The 14,265-nt window shown below is 41.9% G+C and overlaps 1 long non-coding RNA gene across 1 annotated transcript; it reads right to left on the reverse strand.

The window, feature by feature from the left end:
* Positions 1-9,041: 9,041 nt before the first annotated feature.
* On the reverse strand, positions 9,042-12,451 carry LOC123058764 (uncharacterized). Its single transcript, XR_006427293.1, has 8 exons — positions 12,219-12,451; positions 11,971-12,066; positions 10,793-10,885; positions 10,588-10,684; positions 10,457-10,518; positions 10,217-10,375; positions 9,977-10,122; positions 9,042-9,290 (listed from the first exon to the last, which is right to left on the reverse strand). It is a non-coding gene; the product is annotated as an uncharacterized lncRNA (long non-coding RNA).
* Between the last annotated feature and the right edge of the window lie 1,814 nt (positions 12,452-14,265).

The raw sequence follows: 14,265 nt of genomic DNA on the forward strand, positions 1-14,265 counted from the left end.
AGTCCAATTCGGACTAGGCCTTGGGGGGGCGCGCGGCCTGCCCTAGGCAGCCCCTCTCTCTTTCCCGTATGGCCCAATAAGGCCCAATACTTCTCCCGGCGAATTCCCGTAACTCTCCGGTACTCCGAAAAATACTCGAATCACTCGGAACCTTTCCGATGTCCGAATATAGTCGTCCAATATATCGATCTTTACGTCTCGACCATTTCGAGACTCCTCGTCATGTCCCCGATCTCATCCGGGACTCCTAACTCCTTCGGTATATCAAAACTCATAAACTCATAATATAACTGTCATCGAAACCTTAAGCGTGCGGACCCTACGGGTTCGAGAACAATGTAGACATGAACGAGACACGTCTCCGGTCAATAACCAATAGCGAAACATGGATGCTCATATTAGATCCTACATATTCTATGACGATCTTTTATCGGTCAGACCGCATAACAACATACGTTGTTTCCTTTGTCATCGGTATGTTACTTGCCCGAGATTCGATCGTCGGTATCTCAATACCTAGTTCAATCTTGTTACCGGCAAGTCTCTTTACTCGTTCCGTAATACATCATCTCACAACTAACTCATTAGTTGCAATGCTTGCAAGGCTTATGTGATGTGCATTACCGAGAGGGCCCAGAGATACCTCACCGACAATCGGAGTGACAAATCCTAATCTCGAAATATGCCAACCCAACATGTACCTTTGGAGACACCTGTAGAGTACCTTTATAATCACCTAGTTATGTTGTGACGTTTGGTAGCACACAAAGTGTTCCTCCGGTAAACGGGACTTGCATAATCTCATAGTCATAGGAACATGTATAAGTCATGAAGAAAGCAATAGCAACATACTAAACGATCGGGTGCTAAGCTAATGGAATGGGTCATGTCAATCAGATCATTCACCTAATGATGTGATCCCGTTAATCAAATAACAACTCTTTGTCCATGGTTAGGAAACATAACCATCTTTGATTAACGAGCTAGTCAAGTAGAGGCATACTAGCGACACTCTGTTTGTCTATGTATTCACACATGTATTATGTTTCCGGTTAATACAATTCTAGCATGAATAATAAACATTTATCATGAAATAAGGAAATAAATAATAACTTTATTATTGCCTCTATGGCATATTTCCTTCAGTCTCCCACTTGCACTAGAGTCAATAATCTAGTTCACATCGCTATGTGATTAACACCAATAGTTCACATCTTTATGTGATTGGTTCACATCTCCATGTGACTAACACCCAAAGGGTTTACTAGATTCAATAATCTAGTTCACATCGCTATGTGATTAACATCCAAAGAGTGATCATGTTTTGTTTGTGAGAGAAATTTAGTCAAGGGGCCTGCCAAATTTAGATCCGTATGTATTTTGCAAAATTCTATGTCTACAATCCTCTGCACGGAGCTACTCTAGCTAATTGCTCCCACTTTTAATATGTATCCAGATTGAGACTTAGAATCATCTGGATCAGTGTCAAAAACTTGCATTGACGTAACCCTTTACGACGAACCTTTTTGTTACGTCCATAATCGAGAAACATATCCTTTATTTCACTAAGGATAATTCTGACCGCTGTCCAGTGATCTACTCCTAGATCACTATTGTACTCCCTTGCCAAATCAGTGCAGGGTATACAATAGATCTGGTACACAGCATGACATACTTTATAGAACCTATGACCAAGGCATAGGGAATGACTTTCATTCTCTTTCTATCTTCTGTCGTGGTCGGGCTTTGAGTCTTACTCAACTTCACACCTTGTAATACAGGCAAGAACTCTTTCTTTGACTGCTCCATTTTGAACTACTTCAAAATCTTGTCAAGGTATGTACTTATTGAAAAAACTTATCAAGCATCTTGATCTATCTCTATAGATCTTGAAGCTCAATATGTAAGCAGCTTCACTGAAGTCTTTCTTTGAAAAACTCCTTTCAAACACTCCTTTATGCTTTACAGAATAATTCTACATTATTTCCGATCAACAATATGTCATTCACATATACTTATCAGAAATGCTGTAGTGCTCCCACTCACTTTCTTGTAAATACAGGCTTCACCGCAAGTCTGTATAAAACTATATGCTTTGATCAACTCATCAAAGCGTATATTCCAACTCCGAGATGCTTGCACCAGTCCACAGATGGATCGCTGGAGTTTGCACATTTTGTTAGCACCTTTCGGATTGACAAAACCTTCTGGTTGCATCATATACAACTCTTCTTTAATAAATCCATTAAGGAATGCATTTTTGTTTATCCATTTGCCAGATTTCATAAAATGCGGCAATTACTAACATGATTCGGACAAACTCAAGCATAGATACGAGTGAGAAACTCTCATCGTAGTCAACACCTTGAACTTGTCGAAAACCTTTTGCGACAATTCTAGCTTTGTAGATAGTAACACTACTATCAACGTCCGTCTTCCTCTTGAAGATCCATTTATTTTCTATGGCTTGCCGGTCATCGGGCAAGTCAACCAAAGTCCACCCTTTGTTCTCATACATGGATCCCATCTCAGATTTCATGGCCTCAAACCATTTCGCGGAATCTGGGCTCACCATCGCTTCTTCATAGTTTGTAGGTTCGTCATGGTCTAGTAACATAACCTCCGGAATAGGATTACCGTACCACTCTGGTGCGGATCTTATTCTGGTTTACCTACAAGGTTCGGTAGCAACTTGATCTGAAGTTACATGACCATCATCATTAGCTTCCTCACTAATTGGTGTAGTAGTCACAGGAACATATTTCTGTGATGAACTACTTTCCAATTCGGGAGAAGGTACAATTACCTTATCAAGTTCTACTTTCCTCCCACTCACTTCTTTCGAGAGAAACTCCTTATCTGGAAAGGATCCATTCTTAGCTACGAATGTCTTGCCTTCGGATCTGTGATAGAAGGTGTACCCAACAGTTTCCTTAGGGTATCCTATGAAGACATATTTCTCCGATTTGGTTTTGAGCTTATCAGGATGAAACCTTTTCATATAAGCATCACAATCCCAAACTTTAAGAAACGACAACTTTGGTTTCTTGCCAAACCACAGTTCAGATTGTGTCGTCTCAACGGACTTAGATGGTGCCCTTTTAAACGTGAATGCAGCTGTCTTTAATGCATAACCCCAAAACGATAGTGGTAAATCGATAAGAAACATCATATGTCGCACCATATCTAATAAAGTACGGTTATGACGTTCGGACACACCATTACATTGTGGTGTTCCAGGTGGCGTGAATAGTGAAACTATTTCACATTGTTTTTAACTAAAGGCCAAACTCGTAACTCAAATACTCTTCTCTACGATCAGATCTTAGAAACTTTATTTTCTTGTTACGATGATTTTTCACTTCACTCTGAAATTCTTTGAACTTTTCAAATGTTTTAAACTTATGTTTCATCAAGTAGATATACTCATATCTGCTCAAATCATCTGTGAAGATCAGAAAATAATGATACCTGTCGCGAGCCTCAATATTCATCGGACCACATACATCAGTATGTATGATTTCCAACAAATCTGTTGCTCGCTCCATTGTTCCGAAGAATAGAGTCTTAGTCATCTTGCCCATGAGGCATGGTTCGCAAGCATCAACTGATTCATAATCAAGTGATTCCAAAAGCCCATCAGCATGGAGTTTCTTCATGTGCTTTACACCAATATGACCTAAACGGCAGTGCCACAAATAAGTTGCACTATCATTATTAACTTTGCATCTTTTGGTTTCAATATTATGATTATGTGTATCACTATGATCGAGATCCAACGAACTATTTTCATTGGGTGTGTAACCATATAAGGTTTTATTCATGTAAACAGAACAACAATTTATTCTCTTACTTAAATGAATAACCGTATTACAATAAACATGATCAAATCATATTCATGCTCAATGCAAACACCAAATAACACTTATTTAGGTTCAACACTAATCCCGAAATTATAGGGAGTGTGCGATGATGATCATATCAATCTTGGAACCACTTCCAACACACATCGTCACTTCACCCTTAACTAGTCTCTGTTTATTCTGCAACTCCCGTTTCGAGTTACTAATCTTAGCAACTGAACTAGTATCAAATACTGAGGGGTTGCTATAAACACTTGTAAAGTACACATCAATAACATGTATATCAAATATACTTATGTTCACTTTGCCATCCTTCTTATCCGCCAATCACTTGGGGTAGTTCTGCTTCCAGTGACCAGTCCCTTTGCAGTAGAAGCACTTAGTCTCAGGCTTAGGATCAGACTTGGGCTTCTTCACTTGAGAAGCAACTTGCTTGCCATTCTTATTGAAGTTCCCCTTCTTCCCTTTGCCCTTTTCTTGAAACTAGTGGTCTTGTTAACCATCAACACTTGATGTTTTTCTTGATTTCTACCTTCGTTGATTTCAGCATCACGAAGAGCTTGGGAGTTGTTTCCGTTATCCCTTGCATATTATAGTTCATCACGAAGTTCTACTAACTTGGTGATGGTGACTAGAGAATTCTGTCAATCACTATCTTATCTGGAAGATTAACTCCCACTTGATTCAAGCGATTGTAGTACCCAGACAATCTGAGCACATGCTCACTAGTTGAGCGATTCTCCTCCATCTTTTAGCTATAGAACTTGTTGGAGACTTCATATCTCTCAACTCGGGTATTTGCTTGAAATATTAACTTCAACTCCTGGAACATCTCATATGGTCCATGACGTTCAAAACGTCTTTGAAGTCCCGATTCTAAGCCATTAAGCATGGTGCACTTAAACTATCAAATATTCATCATATTGAGCTAGCCAAACGTTCATAACGTCTGCATCTGCTCCTGCAATAGGTCTGTCACCTAGCGGTGCATCAAGGACATAATTCTTCTGTGCAGCAATGAGGATAAACCTCAGATCACGGATCCAATCCGCATCATTGCTACTAACATCTTTCAACACAATTTTCTCTAGGAACATATCAAAATAAACACAGGGAAGCAACAACGCGAGCTATTGATCTACAACATAATTTGCAAAATACTACCAGGACTAAGTTCATGATAAATTTAAGTTCAATTTAATCATATTACTTAAGAACTCCCACTTAGATAGACATCCCTCTAATCCTCTAAGTGATCACGTGATCCAAATCAACTAAACCATGTCCGATCATCACGTGAGATGGAGTAGTTTCATTGGTGAACATCACTATGTTGATCATATCTACTATATGATTCACACTCGACCTTTCAGTCTCTGTGTTCCGAGCCATATCTGTATATGCTTGGCTCGTCAAGTATAACCTGAGTATTCCGTGTGTGCAACTGTTTTGCACCCGTTGTATTTGAACGTAGAGCCTATCACACCCGATCATCACGTGGTGTCTCAGCACGAAGAACTTTCGCAACGGTGCATACTCAGGGAGAACACTTCTTGATAATTTAGTGAGAGATCATCTTATAATGCTACCATCAATCAAAGCAAGATAAGATGCATAAAAGATAAACATCACATGCAATCAATATAAGTGATATGATATGGCCATCATCATCTTGTGCCTGTGATCTCCATCTCCGAAGCACCGTCATGATCACCATCGTCACTGGCGCGACACCTTGATCTCCATCGTAGCATCGTTGTCATCTCGCCAATCTTATGCTTCCACGACTATCGCTACCTCTTAGTGATAAAGTAAAGCATTACAACGCGATTGCATTGCATACAATAAAGCGACAACCATATGGCTCCTGCCAGTTGCCGATAACTCGGCTACAAAACATGATCATCTCATACAATAAAATTCAGCATCATGTCTTGACCATATCACATCACAACATGCCTTGCAAAAACAAGTTAGACGTCCTCTACTTTGTTGTTGCAAGTTTTACGTGGCTGCTACGGGCTTAAGCAAGAACCAATCTCACCTACGCATCAAAACCACAACGATAGTTTGTCAAGTTGGTGTTGTTTTAACCTTCGCAAGGACCGGGCGTAGCCACACTTGGTTCAACTAAAGTTGGAGAAACTGTCATCCGCAAGCCACCTATGTGCAAAGCACGTCGGGAGAACCGGTCTCGCGTAAGCGTACGCGTAATGTCGGTCCGGGCCGCTTCATCCAACAATATCGCCGAACCAAAGTATGACATGCTGGTAAGCAGTATGACTTATATCTCCCATAACTCACTTGTGTTCTACTCGTGCATATAACATCAACACATAAAACCTAGGCTCGGATGCCACTGTTGGGGAACGTAGTAATTTCAAAAAAATTCCTACGCACACGCAAGATCATGGTGATGCATAGCAACTAGAGGGGAGAGTGTGATCTATGTACCCTTGTAGACCGACAGCGGAAGCGTTAGCACAACGCGGTTGATGTAGTCGTACGTCTTCACGGCCCGACCGATCAAGCACCGAAACTATGGCACCTCCAAGTTTTAGCACACGTTCAGCTCGATGACGATCCCCGGACTCCGATCCAGCAAAGTGTCAGGGAAGAGTTCCGTCAGCACGACGGCGTGGTGACGATCTAGATGTACTACCGCCGCAGGGCTTCGCCTAAGCACCGCTACAATATTATCGAGGATTATGGTGGAAGGGGGCACCGCACACGGCTAAGAATATGATCACGTGGATCAACTTATGTGTCTATGGGTGCCCCCTGCCCCGTATATAAAGGAGTGGAGGAGGGGAGGGCCGGCCCTCTCTATGGCGCGCCCTAGGGGAGTCCTACTCCCACCGGGAGTAGGATTCCCCCTTTCCTAGTCCAACTAGGAGTCCTTCCATGTAGTAGGAGTAGGAAACAAGGAAGGGGCGCAGCCCCTCCCCCTAGTCCAATTCGGACTAGGCCTTGGGGGGGCGTGGCCTGCCCTAGGCAGCCCCTCTCTCTTTCCCGTATGGCCCAATAAGGCCCAATACTTCTCCCGGCGAATTCCCGTAACTCTCCGGTACTCCGAAAAATACTCGAATCACTCGAAACCTTTCCGATGTCCGAATATAGTCGTCCAATATATCGATCTTTACGTCTCGACCATTTCGAGACTCCTCGTCATGTCCCCGATCTCATCTGGGACTCCGAACTCTTTCGGTACATCAAAACTCATAAACTCGTAATATAACTGTCATCGAAACCTTAAGCGTGCGGACCCTACGGGTTCGAGAACAATGTAGACATGACCGAGACACGTCTCCGGTCAATAACCAATAGCGGAACCTGGATGCTCATATTGGCTCCTACATATTCTACGAAGATCTTTTATCGGTCAGACCGCATAACAACATACGTTGTTCCCTTTGTCATCGGTATGTTACTTGCCCGAGATTCGATCGTCGGTATCTCAATACCTAGTTCAATCTCGTTACCGGCAAGTCTCTTTACTCGTTCCGTAATACATCATCTCACAACTAACTCATTAGTTGCAATGCTTGCAAGGCTTATGTGATGTGCATTACCGAGAGGGCTCAGAGATACCTCTCCGACAATCGAAGTGACAAATCCTAATCTCGAAATACGCCAACCCAACATGTACCTTTGGAGACACCTGTAGAGTACCTTTATAATCACCCAGTTACGTTGTGATGTTTGGTAGCACACAAAGTGTTCCTCCGATAAACGGGAGTTGCATAATCTCATAGTCATAGGAACATGTATAAGTCATGAAGAAAGCAATAGCAACATACTAAACGATCGGGTGCTAAGCTAATGGAATGGGTCATGTCAATCAGATCATTCACCTAATGATGTGATCCCGTTAATCAAATAACAACTCTTTGTCCATGGTTAGGAAACATAACCATCTTTGATTAACGAGCTAGTCAAGTAGAGGCATACTAGTGACACTCTGTTTGTCTATGTATTCACACATGTATTATGTTTCCGGTTAATACAATTCTAGCATGAATAATAAACATTTATCATGAAATAAGGAAATAAATAATAACTTCATTATTGCCTCTAGGGCATATTTCCTTCAGTGGGTTAGGCTTAAATGTTCTTGCCATGTGTTTCATGATGCTCTTGTTATGTTTGAATTATTATCTTTTATGCGAGCACCATTGAATCATCATGTCTAGCTAAAAGGCATTAAAGAAAAGCGCTTGTTGGGAGACAACCCAACACTTTTACCAACTGTTTTTGTGTGTTCACATGATTAGGCTACTGTAGTAATCATGTTTTATTGCTTTTGTTTCAATAAAGTGCCAAGTAATGCCTTTAGGATCTTGTTGGGTGATAGTTACTTTGATCTTGCTGAAAAACAGAAACTTTTGCACTCACAAAAATAATTCTAGTTTTTAACACAAGAGTGCTATTGAGTTTATTCTTTTTGCAAAAGATTAATATACAAATTGCTCACGTGTTCCTAATTTTTCAGAATTTTTGGAGTAGTAGAAGTATGGTTGGAGTACAGATTACTACAGACTATTTTATTTTTGACAGATTCTGTTTTCAATGCATAGTTTGCTTGTTTTCTAGTTTCCACGTCTTATATTGCTCAATATAAATTATGAAAATGATATGCTACAGTAGGCATTGTGTGAGAACAATTATGAATCTTGTCTTTGACATTACCAAAAGTGAAATGGTTTGCTCTTTATTATACTAACCTATCTCACGAAGTTCCGTTAAGTTTTGTGTGATTGAAGTTTTCAAGTTTTGGGTGAGATATCGATATGAGGAGAATAAAGAGTGACAAGACCCTAAGATTGGGGATGGCCAAGGCACCCCCAAGATAATATTCAAGGAAGATCGAAGAAACTAAGCTTGGGGATGCCCCGAAAAGCATCCCCTCTTTCACTACTAGGAAAAAGGCTACTAGCAGCGCGGGTAAAATGGCTACTAGCAGCGTGGGTACCCATAGCAGCATGGGTACCCGCGCTACTAGTATCGCGCTACAGCTAATAGTTAGTAGTAGCGTGGGTTAAACCCGCGCTACTGCTATTTAGTACCCGCGCTATTACTAACGAAATAGTAGTAGCGCCTCTTTAGTACCAACGCTACTAGTATCCTAAATACTAGTAGCGCTCAATTTGTTCCCTACTACTAACTATTTAGGATTTAAAAAAAATCGACCAATTCCATTTTATGCATACAATTCCGAGAAAACACAATAGTGATGGAAATGTCCTTATTCCTGATATCTACTATCACACAGTTGCCATATCTACTATCACACAGTTTCTCATTCTACATGTCCTCACTCCAATAGTAAGAAAAATGAAAAGGAAAAATAGAGCTAATCTTCAATGGAACGGTGCAATTGCACTACAGTCTCATGGATTCACTCTGCGGCTTCAACATCTCATTATCCTGCAGCAATGGAAATGAGCATCAGCAAGGCATATAGATATAATGAATAAATGGCGAGGAAGCATAATCTCAGATGATACAGGACTCAGGGACTAAGATTTTGATACAATGCGAATATGCACTGTAAGTACACATATATTTCAGTTACAAAAAGATATTCAGTTAAAAAGTTACAAATAACTGAATGAAACTCAGACTATATATTTCAGTTATAAAAAATATTTCAGCTTAGGAATGCAGTGTATAAATCAGACTAAATAGATAACACTACTGAAGCTTAAATTTAAATGTGCAGTTTAAGTACGAGCACCTACCAACTGAAGATAGCTAGCTAGCATAAATGTCAATTGGCGCAGGATTTTCTTTAGTGCATTTGCACTAGGAAACTAGTCCTAACATATCAGCATTTTGATCAGCATTATAAATCCCGTTGTGAATCCAAGGAAATCAACAGTTCTATAAGATATGGCTAGAAAACACTGGACAGAACAGAAAGAAGCCACTGCTTTGCTGTGTGGAAAATTCCCCGACATTACTTCACTATGGATTGGATAAAGAACCAATAAGGACAACACCCACGGTAACACTCTTACGTCAATGTTTGCAGTTTGGACCATCAGTTAAAATAAATGCACTAGCAAGTTAGCCTCTACATCAACCAGCCATCCAGACATGCATTTACTGACCTATACTTGGAGCTGCAGTTGCTTCAGATACTCAATGGCCTCGTCAAGCATGGATGCCTTGTTGGTTTTGTGGTGCCGACCTTGTTGGAATTGGGTATCAGGCTCTGCAACGCCTTCATCTTCTCGTTGATCCTGCTCCTCCGCCGCTGCACCCCAATCAAGCAAGCAAGCAATGAGAAGCCGAGAAAACAGGGCGAGAATAGCAGAAAAGCGGTTAACGACAGGGAAGCGAGACACCACCTTATCGGAGAGGTTGTGCAACTCGGCCGCGCAGGTGCGCTTGCTGCCGGATTCGGCGGCGGCGCGGGCGGTCAAAAGCTTGAACCCCTTAGGGTCATCAATTCTAGACCACTTGATATCCTTTAGATATTTCAAAACAGGCTTATCACGCTCTTGGATCTAGAATTAAGCAAGTATACAGTCAGAAATGCATTAAGGGAGCTAAAAGAACACCTACAAATAGAGCACACTATGAATTACCTCCTCAGTCATCACTTCATTTGTTTTCAAAGCAATGAGCCAAAAATCTGGGACTCCTTTAGCTAAAAAAAAGTTTAACAGCACATCAGAATGGTGATCACTAAGAGGAAGTGCAATCTTTGGTTTCATACCATCTGAATCTCCCCCTCAGCGGCATTTTCACTGGTTCGTTCTTTAGCAACACCATCAACCTCCACAACTCCATTTACAATGTACAATGTCATACGTCTGAAACCATGCAAAACAATGGAACAATTTGCACATAAGGAAATGGAAAGAAGTTATATCTTTTCATATATTCACCTGAAACGTTATAAACAAATGGAGTAAGCTCACCTTAGCATACAATGGTTCATACAGCTTCCGGTACTTGGCTTCAAGGGCAGCCCGTTCCTCGAAAAACTTCGCCTCAATCTCATCATGTTGACTCTGAAGTATTACACAGATAAATGTTAGTTCTCTGGGGCAACAAAGATCATACAACGAAATAGGAAATTTACGCAAGATATTGATCTACTCTGATAAACAAATATAGATAGAAATGGAACTTTTCAAAGATTCACCATGGATAATTGATATGATACAGGACAAACTTGAAGCAACAAGCTTGACTGCACACACAAAAATGCTAGGAAATGGGAACAATACAAATATGTAGCTTGTCTAAAGTTGGCCCAACGAAAGTTGTTATACATGCTAGCAACAAACAATGCCAACGTAACTTGAATCATTTGATCTTGCATCTTAACAGAGCAAATATTTATAGTTCTAAAACAAACCTGCAGACATAAAACAAACTCCTAGCAAGCCTAGCATAAAATACAAAAGCTTGGGTCGCTGTTACGACGAGGCAGGACACTGCATTAGGTTTTTTCACTCGTCATTGAGATTTGAATGGCAAATTCAGATGTTGTTCAGGTCAAATGATAAGTTCCATGAAGCTAATTCTAGGCTGTAGGCAACCCAATATTCTTAAAGTAGATACTCATGGCAGCAGTATAATGTCTCTCTTCAGTAGTGAACTCCACAACTGCCTTTTCAGGCCATAATTCATACCCTGGCTTATTCTGTGTTTACCGTACCGGTGATTTAGCATTCACATTCCTTGCCTCACTCATCAACACATAAGTAGGACTAATCTACAAAACGATGTATTTCGTCTGCCAAAGAATAACATCCATCTTGGTAAGCAAATGGCAAGGAACCGAATAGTTTTGTTTCCACCTCAGAACTTAACTAGCCTGATCAACACAACTAATCAACTAGAAATCGTGAACCCCTAAAAGGGAGTGCAGAAACTAAAACTGTTGGACTAAAAAACGAATTATCTAGCATAACAGAACAAAAGGAATTTAGTCCTTACAAATCAATCGATTGCACCTGATACAAATAAAAATCACTATATTCATTTCAGATCAGCACTTCACCATATGAAGTACTCCCGCACAGGAGCATCAGCAAACCAATCGCAGCAGAAATGCTAAAATTTAAAGGCATGGGAGATCCTTCTCAACCTGAATGCCCCTCAGAAACTCAACACGCGTCCTGACATTGGGCGAGAGCGACTCGAGCACGTCTGCGTGCTGCCCCGACAGGCTCTGCAGCTTGTCCTGCAGTCAAATCAGATCGGACAGATGAGCAGCCGCGGTAATTGGACCCAAAACACGCCACCAACCATCACAGCCCGCACGCAGAGCGACCAAGCGTGCCGGAATCGAACGGAAATGGGCATGCCTATGGGCCAAACAACAAGTAACCGTACCTTCAGGGCATTGACGAGGCCGACGCGGTCCTCGGGCAGGAAATGGAGGGAGGGGTAGGGCAGCACCGCGGCGGCCTGGCCGGCCGGCTGCAGCGGTCGGAGGGGGTTGGAGGGGCGAGGGGGAGGCCGGCCGGCTGCAGCGGATTGGGAGAAGAGAGGAGGTGGAAGGAGGTTGCGGTGGAGGGGATCTGGATCGGGGCTTGGGTGGATTTTTATTTTTTTAGAAAAACGGGGGCGGGTGGATGATGGAGTGGGGTAGTTGGTGGGAAGAAGTCCAATTTAAACCTTAATCTCGTAGGAGTTAGTTAAATCGGACCCGCAACTCTTAATTCCTGAAATTAGGACCCTGAACTAATAATTCTCAGTCTAAATTAAACCTTACAAGGAAACCCAAACAGGGATTACGTACGTGGCAAGGGGAGATCGGGATTACCCCGGAAAAAAAAGAGATCGGAATCGTGGGGGAGAGAACAGCAAAAAGAAAAAGGATCGGGGGGAGAGAGGGCGGTGCGCGTGTGTGCAAAGTGCATGGGCCGGCCCAGTGCGGCCCTCCAATCGACCTCATCTCCATCGCTAGTGTCCTTTGGCGTTCGACTCTGCTTCTGGCGATTGCAATGGCGACGGCCGGGTGATCGCCGCGGCAGTGACGATCGTGACGAGGCGAGGAAGGAAGAAGGCGAAGGTAACGTCCCCGAACTCCTCCTCCTCCATTAGTAGTAAGTTACCTGCTGATTTCGCAGCATTAGGGTTAGGGTTCATAGGGCAGAATTGGGGATGTTCGTCTTTTGGTCAGATTTTGCAGTTGATTTGTGTTGGAAATAGCATTGATAAATTATATTCATCTGTATTTTTTTCAGTTAAATCATGGACCCGGTAGACATATTGAACGTTCGATTTCACTTTGGTGGCGAGTTCATCCGCATTGGTCCGAAGTTGGATTATGTGGGAGGAGATGAAGGTTTTTCAGAGATTGAGAGAGACAAACTATCACTACAGGAGGTGAAAGGCTTTGTGAAAGATCATGTAGAGTTGAAGGAATCCATGAAGTATTATTTTCATATTCCTGGCAAAGAACTTCTCAATGGGTTGTTGTTTCTTAACAATGACAGTGTTTGTGTGAAGATGTCAGATTATATATGTGTGGGTGGAGTTGCAGATGTGTATGTGGAGTACCATGGGGAGGAGGACAGTCATGACACTAGGAGTGGCAGTGATTTTGAGGACGATGAACTTGTGCATTTATCTGATTTAGAACCAGATCAGGTCATTAGTGCAGAACCGGCTGAAGATGAGCATGATGTGCTAGTGCTTGATGAAACTGGTGTGATCACACAAGTTTTGTCCAGCCCAGTGAAGCAACAAACAATTATTAGAAGGAAAAATGATGCTGCTACTGACAGAGAAGACACCCATTCGGATTCAGATTCAGATTCTGACACTGAATACATGCCACATAGCGAGGACAGTGGAGAAGATTCCGAGGTTGTGCAACTAAGAAGACATGCCAGAAAGTTTAAGAAAAGAATGAGAGAGTCAAAAGGCTGGATTGGCATGGATTCAACAGGTCCTATTCCAATTGATCTTGTTGCAAACATGGAGGTACAGCTCGAGGGGGAGGAAGATGACTGGAATTATGACTCATCCGACGAGGACTACAGCTATGATGAAGATTCAGATGGGCAGATAGTGAAGAGGAAGAGCAAGTACCCAAGATACAACAATGACACTGAAATACCACATTTCAGTTTGTCGATGGTGTTCAGAAGCAAGAACCAACTTTGCAAAGCTTTGAGAAGATATGGAATAGTCACAAAAAGGAGTATTGAGTTTTTAAAATCAGAGTCGGATAGAGTGAGGGCCAAGTGTGGATGGCCTGGTTGTCCTTGGCTATTATATGCAGCAAAAAATTCAAGAACTTCAAGAATGCAAGTGGTTACCTTCAATGATGAACATCATTGTGCTCAGAATAGGCAAAACAAACTTGTGAGTGCTAAAGTGATTGCACAAAGATATGAACACTTCATACTAGCTAACCCAATGTGGAAGA

This window comes from Triticum aestivum, chromosome 3A, assembly GCF_018294505.1.
Source record: "Triticum aestivum cultivar Chinese Spring chromosome 3A, IWGSC CS RefSeq v2.1, whole genome shotgun sequence".
NCBI classification, from domain to species: Eukaryota; Viridiplantae; Streptophyta; class Magnoliopsida; order Poales; family Poaceae; genus Triticum; species Triticum aestivum.